Source organism: Neovison vison, chromosome 10 (genome assembly GCF_020171115.1).
Source record: "Neovison vison isolate M4711 chromosome 10, ASM_NN_V1, whole genome shotgun sequence".
Lineage (NCBI taxonomy): Eukaryota > Metazoa > Chordata > Mammalia > Carnivora > Mustelidae > Neogale > Neogale vison.
In genome coordinates, this window is record NC_058100.1 from 12,371,076 (window position 1) to 12,386,335 (window position 15,260).

Genomic DNA, 15,260 nt, shown 5'->3' on the forward strand with positions numbered 1-15,260 from the left:
CAGATCATAGTTACAAGAGTTCACAGGTTCAGCTTCTGGCCATCTCCAGTCACAGAGCAAGCCTGGGACGATGTGCATCTCTAGACCTTTCACTATGAGTGCTCACCTTCTCTGAGATTCTGCAGTGCACACATTTGCTAGCTCTCACTCCTCGTTTTTGAAACGAGAAGATGCTGTTTAATGTATTGGGTTGGTTTTTTAAATATAGTTTTTTTTTTTTTTTTCATCTTTATAGGCTGATGTTGAGTTTCCAGAACATTCTTTAGGTGGAAAAGTTGGGTCTTTCCAACATCAACTCATTCTAGTATTACAGAAACTGAACGGTTGCTTATCTAAATTTTTTCACTTACCAATCAGTTTTCATAGTGATTTTAAGATCTAGCCTAATCTCAGGACAAGTCTTAGAGATAAGCGATTAGTGTTGTTCCTGCATTGCAGAGTTAGGTCATGCCTCGTTTCCAGCCGTTCCAACTCAGTGAGATTCAAGAAAGAAATGCCCCTATTCATGCCACCAAACTAAACTCATGAGTACGACTCATTTTCTCTCTATAAAGTTGTGTGTGTGTGTGTGTGTGTGTTTTGTGTTTCCATTGACAACACTAGGTTCAGGCAAACACAAAGGTCACTCTGGCTTCTATTTTGAACTTACATACTGCCCCGAAGATTAATGAAGTGCCAAAGCCAAGAGAGTCCTAAGCCAAACATAGTTAAACAAAATAAGTCTACTTCTAAAAAAATTCACATATTGATTTGAAAACCTAAATAGAAAATGATTTCTGAATTTCTTATTCTATTTGTTGGATTTTATTGGTGGGCATGATAGTCAACTATATATATTTTTTCTGAACCACTAGTCTGCCCACACTGTCCAGATTGTTTTTAAAACTATGGAATTTTCCACCCAGGTTGCATTTTCCTTGTTTGCTTCCATCAACATTTCTCTGCCCAAATAGTTTCTTTTGTGGCTCAGTTTTTCCATCTTTTAACATAGAGGGTTGATTCCAGCTGTAATTGTGCGTGGTTATATACTGACAACCCACATAAACAAACATCAACAAACACAGTCCTTTGATAGGGTGATGTCATCACAATTGGAGTTTCAAAAGCAAATACAAGTGGGCAACTTGGACACCTGTGTCAGCTCTTCTTAGTCCACCCTCCCCTCACTCTTGATGAAAGAATTATCTTTACTGAAGGTGGAATGCTCTGCTGACACCAGCTCACCTAGTTCCAGCCCTTGAAGATCAACTTCACATCAACTTGTTTAGATTGACAGTGAGGCCACCTGGGCCTCAGCTGTAAGGAAACCCAGTGCTTTGCTTAAACAGTAGACAGCTATCAAAATAGGGAGGGTGGTTCGGCAGTGGGGGAGGGGAGAAGAGAGAGAGGCAGAGAGAGACAGAGAGAGAAAGGCTATCAGACTTAATATTGACTCACATTAGAGAGCTAGAGAACTCTCTCTGGTCTGCTAATGTTGTCATTACCATTTGTCAGGTGTACAATTGACCTGGAGAATAGGGATAATGGGGCCTTTGTAGGTTACTGAATCAACATTCCAAACAATTCAACCACTGTTCACAGGTTAGAACCATACCTTCCTGACCCTTCTCCTTCTCTTCTCAAAGAAACCACTCCTCCTTCCATCTCCCAGGATCACTACATCAATCGGTGCATTCACGTTTCCTCAGTATGACAGCTGGTTAAGTGATACCCTGAGATTCCATTGTGAATAGCTATTGTATAGAAACAGCTTTTGGAATGATTTTTCATGTCGTTCAACCTTATTTCCAGCATCAGAGGATTTAGAAATTGTTGGAGAGACACAAAAAGTGTTTTAAGTTTATTAGAAAAATAGAGTAGTTATAGAAAATAACTACTACTAAATAGTTATAGAAAAAGTGAATGCCATTTATGGTAAAAACAACAACAACAACAACAACAACAGAGCAACAGCAATAACAATGGGGGTGGGAAGAATAATTTGCTTTTGAGATTTATAAAATAATCTTTCTAATCACTTTAATTTGGCATGAAAAATGGCAACCGTCACATGCACCTCCATGACACAAAGGACAGAGGGCAATGTAAGCTCAGCTGTGCTATGTCCCCCAGGCTGGCTGTGCCTGTCGCCTCTCCCTGGTGCACTCACTTTTGCTTTGGCTCTTGCTTCCATCCCATTTTCTACCCTGGCAGCATCTTCCCTTTCCTTTTGCTTTTCATGTCCCTTACCTCCTTTTCAAACCATCAAGCCAGATCTAGAACTCCTCCCATGGGATTTATCTTCTCTGTTAGTACGAGAGAAATGGAAGGAAAATAGCAGTATCAAATAAAGAAGTAAAAATCTACCTTTGTGCCCATGGTAGTCAAAAGACTCTTCGACTAGGAAGTTCAGGGATACTATTTTAGATTTCCAGAGATAAAAAACCAGAACTAACATTGGATTGATGAATGGATGAGACATCAAAATCATGTCTTTCTGTTGTTCTGAATGTAGCCCAAGAAGAATTTTCCAGAACACTTGAACCCTTGATGGGAAAATACATTTAATATGGTTGAAGTTTTTCCAACACCAGGAAGAATAGATGACTTCTTGGCAGGGCCGCATTTCCAGAACACAATTTCCTTTGCCCCCTTTTGGGCTGAAGAGGACACGTTCTCTTTACAAAAAAGAGGAAAACATGGAGTGGTTTCTTAAAAGTGCTACTCCCTCAAGCCTTTCCTTAGTGGTTGGAGTATTAATAAAAAGGAAGGGTAACTAAAGTCTCTCCTTGCACATTTTGATACCATTTACCCACTGATATTACCTTGAGAAGGTATCTCATTGACTTAAACTCACATCATGGCACAAACTATGTGTCTAGGGGAAGAGAGAAAACTTTGAAGTACTGAATCCCATAGGGTGTGCTGTGTGTATGGGTGGCTTCTGCCTAAACCCAGTACTGTTTTGGTTCAGAAGCAAATATTCATAGCAAAATAATGTTTTTGTAGTTTTAATTATTGCATCATGAAAGGATACTTTGTGCTCAGGTCTTAGAGGCTCAAAGCCATTCTCCCTTGGAGAATACTTCAGCACACCCATTGACAAGTGTTCTCAGCAGCAAATTTATTTGTAGAGGACTTGGTCGATATAGCCAGTTAGGTCCCTCTAATGCAGCCACATTGTTAACTGTGGAAACTGGCAACCTGATGCTGAACCTAGGAACAATATATGTGAGGAAAGGCAATCTGTGATAGTGCCATATATTCACTTTGTGGACACTTGTTGAATGTCCACTATATTGATTTAACAATGGGAAAAAAATGACTCGTAAACTAGAAATCTAATTTTTGTTTTTTTCCCATAGTAAGCTCCTGGTTGTTTGGTATGGGAGGCGTGGAATTCTTCTTTTTTTTTTTTTCCCTGGTATTAGTTGCCCCTCAAGAAGGACAGAGAATATGGCCTCTCCTTGGGTACTTGCTCACCATGGACACGGGACCAGACAGAAGCGAAGGAGCTAGGGAGACAGAATGAAGGGGGGAGGAGAAGGGAGACATTGATTCATTATTCAGATCCTGGAGAGTCTTGGTGGTTTATTTATTGTGAGGAGCCAGAAAACAAATCCATTCTAAACTTTCTCCTTCCTGGCAGATTTTTCAAAGCTGAGGCTTCTCTGCTGACTATGCATGTCCTTTTATCATGTGTTTGGTTTTTCAATATCAAGCCATTTCACAGAAAAGAGAGAACATTTACTTTTGATTAATAAACCACCCTGCAATTACCCTTTGTTCATAAGCAGGCGGATGCTTCTGTGTGTGCAGATAGAGCTTATGCATGAAACAACTTTCTTCATTAGCTTCCCAAGGCTGTCCTCGCTTCTCACTGTGTTTTCCGGTTTGCCTTTTTCCCTGGGACTAGGCTTATGCCTGCTCACTGACAGATCTGCAGAGAGACACCCACATGGGCATGAATACACATTTCACATTCACTTACAAACCAAGAATACAGATTTTTCCCCCCAAATACTTGTGAAGATTTTCAACTTTGACCTCTAAATTAGATGACTTACTTTCACTGATCTTAATGGCTACCTTCTTGTATAAAGTGTAACTATGTTCTGAAAAGGAGCTTTCAGGGTGCCTAGGTGGCTCAGTCGGTTAAGCCTCTGCCTTCTACTCAGGTCAGGATCCTGAGATGGAGCCCCATATCTTTGGGCCCCCTGTTTCTCCTTCTCCCTCTCTCTGTCACCCCTGCTTGTGCTCTCTCTCTCTCTAAAATAAATAGTATCTTTAAAAAAAAAGCAAAGAAAAGGAGCTTCCATTGATTTTAGTGAAATGGGCAGTTATTTTGAAAACAGTTAGTCCTATGGCCAATTCTCTTGGTTGTGTCAATGTTTGGGGCTTCAGGACTATGTAGACATAGAATGAATTGTATGTCCCTTGAGGGCACCACTGATCTTTCTCATCTTTGTATTCTCATAATTGAAAACGGTCACAAATATCATAGCTATGATATCCCTATCCAGATACAGGTGTAGATAAAGAGATAATACAGAAAACTGTATTTAAGTTGGGCTGCCATCACCCTGAGAAAGTGGATATGCTCTTCACACTGTTCCTTTGGGTCTTTTCCAACTATTTTAAACCAACAGACCAACACACAACTTTCTTTCCTTTCTGTATCCTGGGAAAAAAGTTAAAGAATTAGCAAAAAGAAAACACATTTAAAAATCAACATTGACACTTACTGAAAGCAAGGCTCAAACTCTCTGAATCTCGGCCACTGTGAATATAGTGGATGCTACTTGTTTGTTAAGTTAAAATATTGAATAATCCCAGGTTGTTCAAAGAGCCTTCCCCAAAAATACTTGTTCGTGGGAGATAGAAAATTTCCCCATACAACCTTGGCAGCAAGATTCCCAACCACAAAAAAATTCATAATTATTATAAAAGGTTCAGCAACTACAGAAACATATAAATATGAAAATTAAAATCACCCATGTTCCAACCATGAGTGACCACTGAAACAGTGTGTCATTTGTCATTCTATATTTTTAGTCCACAGATACACTGAATGTCTGTACATTCATCCTTCATCAACATTGATCTCTACCTAGAATACTATGCACATGGATTTTGAACTTCATTTTCCCCTTAAATGTTATACACTTTGCCTCATCATTTTATTGGCTTTCTAGTATTCCAATATGTGAATATATTAGAGCCAATAACTTATTCACAGACATCTGAGTGGTCTCCAGTACTACTAGATGTTTAATACTTGTTTAAAACATTGGAAGTGACACTGGAAAACACAAAGAGGAATACAGAAAGTTATTTCGGTTGCAGCAGAGCCTAAAATCTATTTATGATTTAGTATGACACTTACACATTAAAAAGATTAAAATATTATAATAACTAAAAACACTTGAAGCTCTTCTATAAAAGCTGGTAGATTAATTACATATACGTTGAAGATTATGGATTAGTCATTTTCTCCATCACTAGATAGCAAGTATTTTTATAAAAAATATAATTATAAAATATATGAATGATATAAGGGGATAGCAAAGGTATTAATTGATGGGGTCCTACACACAGTACATATTTGAAAAATCGAGCTGGAAATCTTAGCCTCTGAGCTCATGTCTGATTTAGACATTCAAGAAATCTGCACTAAGAGGTTTAGGTTTATCATTGTCATAGAATTCGTTTTAAGGCCTACTGATATATACATTTTTAAACGTTTCTTACTTGGTGGTTTTCAAGCTACAAATGTAGTTCATAAATTTTGCAGCACATGTAATAATACTAAATGAAGGTATAAAAAGTAAGACTAGACATTTCAGGGCAGCCCTACACGGTTGGGAATATTGGTACTTGAACAAGGGCACCACAGCTAATGGGATTCCTGTCACACTGCAGATAGTGAAGGTTTTTATATGTACTACAACGATTTTCTAGCAAATAGCAGTGTATTATGAAAGCATTCTAACAGATAGAAATAACGTACCTTGAGTTCTACAGTTGAGAGCTCAAATTCATACCTCCTTGTCCCGTACATCGCTTAATCAATAATATCTTATGGATATCCTCTCCACCAACTAATGTGGTTCTAAACCATTCTTTATAATAGAGGCATCATATATCTCATACACTTAAAAGAAGAATTTGAAAGGCATAAAGGGATACAATGGGTACCTACTGTCAATATTTTAAACAACAATATAAATGAAATTATCAGAATTTTAATTTTTGCCATAAAATTCCATTAGACATTTCTGTAATTAATGCCTACATACATGACAGAAGCAGGCATTTCTTCTTCCTAAAATACTTTTTAAATCCTCAAAGAAAGATTAAATTATATTTAAGACTGTCATAGTGGTGAGAGTATTTTTTTGTGTTCTTTGAAACTGACTAATCTATTGCTCATATATGTGATGCTGCTTTATTATAATAAATTATATCTTCATACAGGGATTTACAGCTTTCAGAACATCTTCCCATAATCTTGGTATTTGATCTTTGAAATTACAACATGGTGAGGCAGGAGGTGTCAGTTTCCAAATTTTCCTATTGCATAAGTAGTGGCTTAGAGAGGGCAAGTGTCTTGTCCAAGGTCCTATGGTCATAAAGTTACAGAGATGGGGTGGGCACTCAGTTAGTGGTCTTTACATGGCCCCATACTGCTTCAGACAGTAGGATTAATCAGACCCCATTGTTTCCTGACCGTCCTAGTTAAATGGGTTTTTCCTTTACTCTGGGTACTATACAATAGATCAGTACAGCTTATAAGATCAATATTCTTATCTTTGTTAGAACAGATCCCTTTGTTGCACATTCTCCTGAATACATTTTTTACTTCCAAACCTCGTTTCTCAGGTGCTAAAGGAACATTTTATTTTCAATTTCTACCCTGTGTACCAATTGCCTTCCCCACCGCACACATAAACATTTGAAAGGCTGAGTCTATCTATGATTTTACCTATTGCAATACAATCTGGTAGAACAATAGACTATTAATTAGCATTAATAACGTACCTTAGTCCTTCAAATCTTCTGTCATGCATCTCTTGGTCTAGTCTAGGCCAAGCTCAGAGTTAAGGTGCTTTAACAACTACGAACACACCACCGTTTATAAAAACATCTTTCTTCATTAACATTTAAGAATAATCTCCTATTGTTGGATTGGGTGGGCACAATTTTAAAAAAGCCACACGATTTCAGCATTTCTGAGGTGGGGAAGGGGGTTGTAGTGTAGAATGAAACCATGTCTTCAAGTCGTGATGAGGTGAAAGTCTTTCAGATCACAGTGGTCTGCTAACATCGTCCCCCACCCCCCACCAAAAGGCAAAGCATTCTTCCTCTTAAATTAAAAATGAACAGCTGGATCTTTTTGTCAGGAGCTGGTAGGTTAGGGAACTGCTCTTCTTTACATTTTAGCATTACAGGCTAAAGAATCATGAACTGGCAGAGCATCCAAGGTTGACTGTGGCGGGTCTGCAAGGATTAACCCGTTAATTAGTTACTTCCATCCATTACAGTTTTAGTCTTTTCCTGGGAATCCTGCGGACTATTGATTTCAGCCCTCCAAAGTTGCAGAGCAGGGCTTTTCCTTTAGCTCTCCGACAGACAGGCCGAGTAGAACAATAAGATCTACCACCGGGGACACGTCAGTGTCTTTGTCAGGGGATAATGCAGCCATAGAAAGCCCTTTTCATCCTTCGTAAGAGCCCATTATTCCTATGTATCTTTCCTCTATGCTTTGTGAAAAGGTTTGTACAGTAAATAATGACTGACTATGTACTAGTTCTTTCTTCTTTTGCCAAGCTCTTTTTAGCTTTGGCAGCAATTTTGTTTTCCCTGTCATCATCTAATGTCTATTTATTTTACATTGCTACAAAGCCAGTGAAATTCCCTTATAAATCCCAGGTCATGAAGATGAAGCAGCAACCCGATTCCTTTTATTAAATGTCTGCAGTGTCCTCTGCTTTTTCTAATTAGGTTCAAAGTGGTCAGTGGCTTGAAAGGCTCCGGGCAGGAATCAAATCTGTTTGAACAATGCATTCCTCACGGCCACGCATATTAGATGTTTGGATTTAATTAGAAGACAGGTATCAAAAGTCAGATACTCTCTGGATGCATTGGGGTCCTCATCACAAGGTCCTCTTCCTCTGCAGGCAACTTGACCAAATGGACCCCTCCCTCTGGCTCTCCCCACCCTCACACATACAGTAGGCATTAGGTATTCCGAGCCTGGGGCTGTTACTCACCCCTGGGTTTGCAGGGCTGTAGTTTGCTGTGTCAGCACTGCCACAGCATGAAGGTGAGAACAAGATGCTCTGAAATTGAAGGGGAAAAGATAAAAGGAAAAGCGTGCAGAAGAAAGAGAGGCTCTTTAACTGCTCCGTCAACCCGGTTTTCTTCTCTTCAGCAGGAGGCGTGTTCTGAAGATGGATGGACATAGGTACAGCTGGTACTGGAGACCAGCTGTGAGCTCCATCTGGGTACCATTTGGTAGCAGATAGATTTTTTTTTCAGGCCAAAGTCTCCTCCAATTGTTGTGGTTAGAGAGCGAAAGTGAGAGGCCCACTGTGTTTTCTCCCACCTCAAATGCTCTTATTCCAAACCACTGCATTTCCCTGTGTTGGCTTCTTATCAAAGGGAAGGGAATTATTTGATTGTTGGGGTGGGGAGGGGGTGAGGGAGTTAGCTGATGAGAGCAGGTGGAGCTCAGACACAAAGCGTCTCATGGAACACATGAGACATCAGATTACCCAACCCATACTTCTCATATTGTCTGTCATTATCCTCCTTCCAAACTACGAGGATGTTGGTAGAGATGGGGCTCTTTTGAGGAGGGATGTCAATGTTTGTGTCTGCGCAACACTAAAGCAACTGGTTGAAACATGAAAAGTTCAACACATTGACTACAGGTCTCTTTGGTTGTGCTAAGAAACCATTCTGAGTCATTTGTCTTTATGTCAGTGATAGCTGACATGTGATGCCAGGACAATCCCCTTAGCCAACATGGTTCTTCTAGAAAAACAGTTTTTTAAAAAATATTGCATACCCAGGCACCTGGGTGGCTCAGCCAGTGAAGTTTCTGTCTTTGGCTTAAGTCGTGATCACAGGGTCCTGGGATCAAGCCCCACATTGGGCTCCCTGTTTGGTGGGGAGTCTGCTTCTCACTCTGCCCCTTAACCCCACTCCTGCTCTCTCTCTTTCAAATAAATAAGTAAAACCTTTAAAAAAATTTGCATGCCTGAAAAGGTTTTATTAAGTACATTTTTTGATAAAAATGCTTTAAAAATCTGATTTGCTAGTTTGCTAGTATTTTAAAAACTGAACATTGGTGCTTTCCCCCCCAACTAGTTGCATCAGTTGTGGCACGGGCATTGATTGGATTAAATTATTGTTTCAGACTGAATTTGCTCTATACTTTGCTGTTCTGCTGCTCTTCCATCCTTAGGGCATCTACAAAAGTTGGGCTAGAGGCTGTTTCCGTACTCTCAGAAGATATTTTTTGGGCAGACAGTTGGTGGTTTCTCTTGACCTGAAACTTCTCTTTTCAAAGAGACAGTGCCTATGGCATGTTCAAGGGCCCCAGTTCTTTATGTTATTTGGATTTGGGACCCGAGGTGTTTCACAAGCATTCATAAGAATTAGCAAATCTGATCCAGGGAGAGATTGCGATATCTTTTCTGGCAAACCAAGTTCCTTTTTTCTTGCCAACATGGACATTTTCCAGAGTTGGTGTGGGCTCTTCAGCTTTCCTAATGTACTCAAGGTCAATATTTCTGTCCCTAAGGAGAAACCATTGTTGAGAGAAAGTCGATTTTATTTTGCTTCTTAGTTTATTACCCTTTTACCTTCAAAAACCCAGAATAATTTAACAACATGCTGACAAATATGATAAAATTATACCTGATTTTTGTCTTGAGTATTAGAAGGAAGAATTCAGTGGGTGAGGTGGGGTGGAATTGATGGGATGGAGTGTGTGAAGGTGTAACAGAGGCAGAAACAGACCTCATCTAGAGCAGTGCTGGTCAATAGAAGTATAATGAAAGCCACCAGTGTAATCTTACATTTTTCAAAGTAGTTATTTTGAAACAGTTGAAAAGGAACTGATATAATTATAATAATTTATTTTATTTAACTCACTATAACCCCAACAATTTCATTTGGACATGTAATTAAGGTAAAAATGATTAATGAGATAGTTTATCTTCTTTCTCTGGTTACTAAATCTTTAAAATTTGGTATATATTTTTAAAAGATTTTATTTATTTATTTGTCAGAGAGAGAGAGAGAGAGAGAGCACAAGTAGGCAGAAGGAGAAGCAGGGTCCCCACTGAGCAAGAAGCCTGATGTAGGACTCAATCCCAGACCCCTGGGATCATGACCTGAGCTGAAGGCAGACGCTTAACCAACTGAGCCATCCAGATGTCCCAAATCTGGTGTATTTTATACTAACAGTACACCTCATCTTGAACTAGCCACACTTCAAGTGCTTAGTTGCCATGAGAGGCTGATGACTGCTGTACTGGACAGTGGGGATCTGAAGAAATTAAAGAGGAAGCTAGTTTTAACTGAACATTTTCTATGTACAAGGCATTGTGGTAGCAATTAATATCCATTGTGGCTAGCCTTCACAACCATTCTTCGAGGTGACTATGTTTTAAATTTAATATCAGAGTGAGGTACCTGTATAATTTATTGTCCAAACTGGAGCCCTTTTGGAGGAATAGGGCAGCTTTTGTTAATTACCAAGGAGAATAGATAAAGCCTGGGACTGTCCCAGGCAAACCAACATGAGTAGTCAACATAGATGGGGAAACTGGGTAGAATACATTAATAAGTATTCAAGATCTCAAAGGTAGTAAATGGAAGCATGATTTAAGGATTCGTTTGTCTCTAAAGCACATGCTTGGACTGTGCTTCCTTCCAGGAGGAAGGTCTTCCTTCTAGCATCCTTCCTTGATAGTTTGGTTAACCATTCTAAATGGAAAGCATTGTTTTCAAAATCTGCTGGGAGCACAATTCTCTATCAAGCAAAAAAGACTCAGCCTGTCTCTGCTCTTAGAAAGGTCTTTCTGAGGAAGCAGAACATACACAGAGGCTGACTACATACCCACCATTTTGAGCCTAGGGGAGAAGCCAGTTTCGCTGTACTTCCTCGGTGGCGGGTTAGGAGATGGGACATGCAGGTCTCCAGCCATTTTGTCTGGAATCCTCTGGCAAATAAAGTCCCTTTCCCTGTGGGGGCACATACCACTGGAATCTGTTCACAGACATGTAAGGGGTTCAGGAATGAAAACATTGTGCTCTACTTTCTCCAGGTCTCTTCAGACGTCCAGGAAAAAGAAACTTTCTCTCCATTGTAGGTGAGTGGGTTCTCTGATCCTCAATCAGTGTTTCTCCATTTTTGTCTATTTCCAAAACGACTTCTTTGTCAGAGATGCATATACTGACCCCTTTCAGTGGTAGATGGAAGTAATTATGGCTGCAGAAAATTAGAACACAGCAGGAGAAAGGTTTGGGAATTTTGCTGATAATGATGGTTAACATTTATGTTAACCTATGTGCCAAACACTACTTTAATAGCGTTATCTCTTTTAACTCATTTAATCCTAACAATAAGACTATGAGATACATATTATAATTATCCCCTTTCTATAGGTAACTTTGCTGACTCTGAGAGTTTAGGTAACTTTTCTAAAGTCACACAGCTAGTTAGTGCCAGAGCTATGTTTGACTGATTACAAAACACTCATCTCACATGAAATAAAAATCAAACTCATCTGCATGACCAAGGGCATTCCTTGGAAATAGTCCATGTTATACATTTGCCCTGTTGTCCTCTTAAATCTATATTGTTCTGAGATCCCCTCAAAATATATTATTAGCACACTGAATGAGACAAGAAACTGGTTTATATTTCCTGTAATGGCAAAAGCTCCTTGTTGGATGTTTGTGGAAATATTTTGGATATTGATATGCACCTTTCTGTCCTGCAGGTTAAGCGGAATCAAGCTAGCTGTTCAGTATGGCTGGAAATCTAAAATAAGATAAAAGATGAACTCCCGTTCTTTCTTTCTCCACTTCTCAGTCATGGCCGTATTTGAAAATTTAGAGCTTGAGAAATAGTGCCATTTTTTCTCATTTACATTCTTCTGGTCAAGAAGTGTATCACCTAAGTTGTCTGAGTACAGATGTTTACCCTGAAAATCAGTAAGATATTACCAAGTGGAATTAAAAAAAAGTATCGGGAATATATATATATATATATTATGTATATACATATATATGTATATATAATATTATATATAATACATATATTATATATAATACATAATATATATGTATATATATCTCCGATATTTTTATATATATAATATATATATAGGATATATAGGAGATATATATATATAGGATATAGATATAGGATATATAGGATATATAGGATAGGATAAAATATATGTATATATACATATATTTTACTTATTTCCTCCTGAATTGGCTCTTATGAGGCTGGGCAAAGCTCAAGTGAAGCTGAACACCAGAGTGACATCTCTTTTCCTGTTATGGGATAGTACCTTACTGGACTCTCTGAAGTGCAAAAGAGAAATTTGAGCAGAATTTTATATACGGCGGTTATTGTTTATATTGGACATATTTCAGAACTGCCTGTGACTTTAACATGAGTGACTTGGTATCAAGTTTTATATTCTAATTGGCATTAAAAAAATCATTCTTATCCTGAAGGCTGAAACATCCAAGATGTTATCTGTTCTTTGGGTTAATTACTGATAATGAGCGTAAGACACACATTGGCAGACACTGACCACATGCACAGATTGTCCCAGATAGAAGAGGGTTGGGTCTTCATCGGGCTGAAGAAGTAGATTGGATCCTTTGACAAGCAGCAGGTTGGAGGGGTTTTCTAAGACACCCACCCCAAGAAAAGAAATGAAATAAATCTTCCCCATGTTCGATCTTTGTAGCAATCTGAGGGCTGGGGAAAAAATAAAATAAAAATTGCATTTATAGGCCTGGAAAAGTAGGGGAGAATTATCCTCTTCATAAAACTAATTTCTAAATATGAAATTGTATTTCTTCTAGATTAATATTTTACTTTATCTTTGATTGTTATAAATTATTCTTTTTTGTTTCTTTCTTTTTTAAGTCACGGTTGAGAAAGTAGTTTGTCAAGCTGCTTGACCCTGGAGCTTAAATGGACTTATTTATTGAAAAATAGTCAAAGCAAAAATTCAAAATTGCTTCTCATATTCATCTGAGCCCCCCAAGGTCACTGTGTAAGTCAAGTAACCACCTTTGCCTGCAAACTTGACTTTTTGCATCTTTCAGTGCCAAATTCATTTGCTTACTCAGATTTTTGGTTGAACCACGTTGGTTTTTTGTTTTTTGTTTTCCTTTTTCTTTTTGGGTGATCCCAATTTGTAACATGGTTGGGAAAATTAAGTCAGGCCTGAAAAAAAGGCCATGGATAGTGGTGGGGGTGCCCAGAAGGAGGTGGCCAGGTCTTTAAGCCGTTTGCAGTGGGATATCTAGAAACCTCCTCAGCAAATGTCTTTCATGATATGAATATGTGGGAACATTATCATTGATAAAGAAGAATCATCTCAGCAATGAAACATTACTTTTAGAGTCAGCTAGGGTCCTGATGGGCTCTTGTAAACATGGAAACTCTTCCCAGAGACTAGAGCAGTGATAGTTAGTATTTTTCCCCCTGTTTTTGTGGTAGCTTCTCATGCCCTACCTTTCTGAGGCTTTGTAGCCTAAACTAGAACTCTGAATCGGGAAACTTGGTGATTCCTTTGATTAGTAGTAGTAACAACATTAATACATAAGTTACTAACAATGAGAAAACAATCACTAACATTTAGGATTTTATGATTTTCAAAACATTTTTTCATCCATTATCTCATCTGTGATAATGACAGTCAGGTCACAGTACTGCTGCTCCAAAGAGAACTTCCAATGCATTCCTTCTAGATTAAAGTGGGGGAGGTTTCCCCTATCCCCTGGACATGCTGTAAAGTGAATCTCCAAGGACATTCACCTGGCCACATGGGAGAACACTGAGGGAGGAGGAAGGAATCAAAAGGAGAGAAACAATTTGATGCTATGATGTGAAAGAGCTATGTTTCTCCCCCATATATTTTTAACTGAACCCTTGGGACTTGGGAGGTGGTTGGATGATCACACGCTCTTTGAATGCTGTATTGTATTTGAAACATAAAGCTGCTCCATAAAAGTTTGTATTGTGAAATGTCAAGTTTTTGGCATGTATCATATTTGTCAAATGAGGTTACGTAAGTTGAGCTTTCCAGCATGGTCTCCCCCTGTCTAGCATTGGAAGAAAATGTTCACAAAGGAAAGCCCAAGAAGTCATCAGAAGCCGGACTGTGCTCACTTTCCAAAGTGGTGAAAAACCACCCCAAACAGAAACATTTGAAAGGAGAAATGACTGAAATCCAGAAAACATACCAGGACATATGGCATCTTGTTATGTTTCTGGACTATCAGGAAGAAGGAGAGTGAAGGATTATAATTTGCAGTAAATCCAGGTAGGGAATGGTCAAGCCATTTATGTCTTACAGATGGAGCATCAGTTGATTAATTGCATTCTTCCTTCTAACTTCCACTTCACCCCCAATTCATCCAACTGTTCGTTGAATAAATAAATCCCCTAGTCAGAGCTTTCGTGGGGAGTTAACAAGTGGAATAATGGATATAGAATCCCAAACTGAAAATAAAGTTAGGTGGTGATTTCGGAGGCACGCATGTGCTAGCTGGCTCATGCTGAGTTTAACAAAACTAGGATTATAGTAAAGGGTGAAAAATCACAGATAGGCAAGAGACCACAGCCTATGTTTCCTACCTGCAATGCAAGTGGTGGTTGTGTGGTTTCCATGGCTGCATGGAGGAGACATGTTTGCCTTGAGTTTGTTCCCTGGATTAACGCCGCGTCCTCCACTGGCCAAAATGACCTGAGAACCATGTGGAAGGGTGAGAGGCAATGACATTGCTCTTTGATTGGTCATTCTTTCTGTTGTTAACCATTTCCTTCAATCACTCTATCTTGGGTCTGACCCTCTCAGGCGCTACTCTAGCTACTCATTCTCCTGTATTCAACCTCCCTCTGGGCTTTGCATTGGGTAGGTGCCGCAGAGCCTCCTCTCTGCTCTCATTCCCATAACACACCCCTGGCTGCCCTTCTTGCTCTGTGGCTCTCACCAAGCTGAGTCCATCCT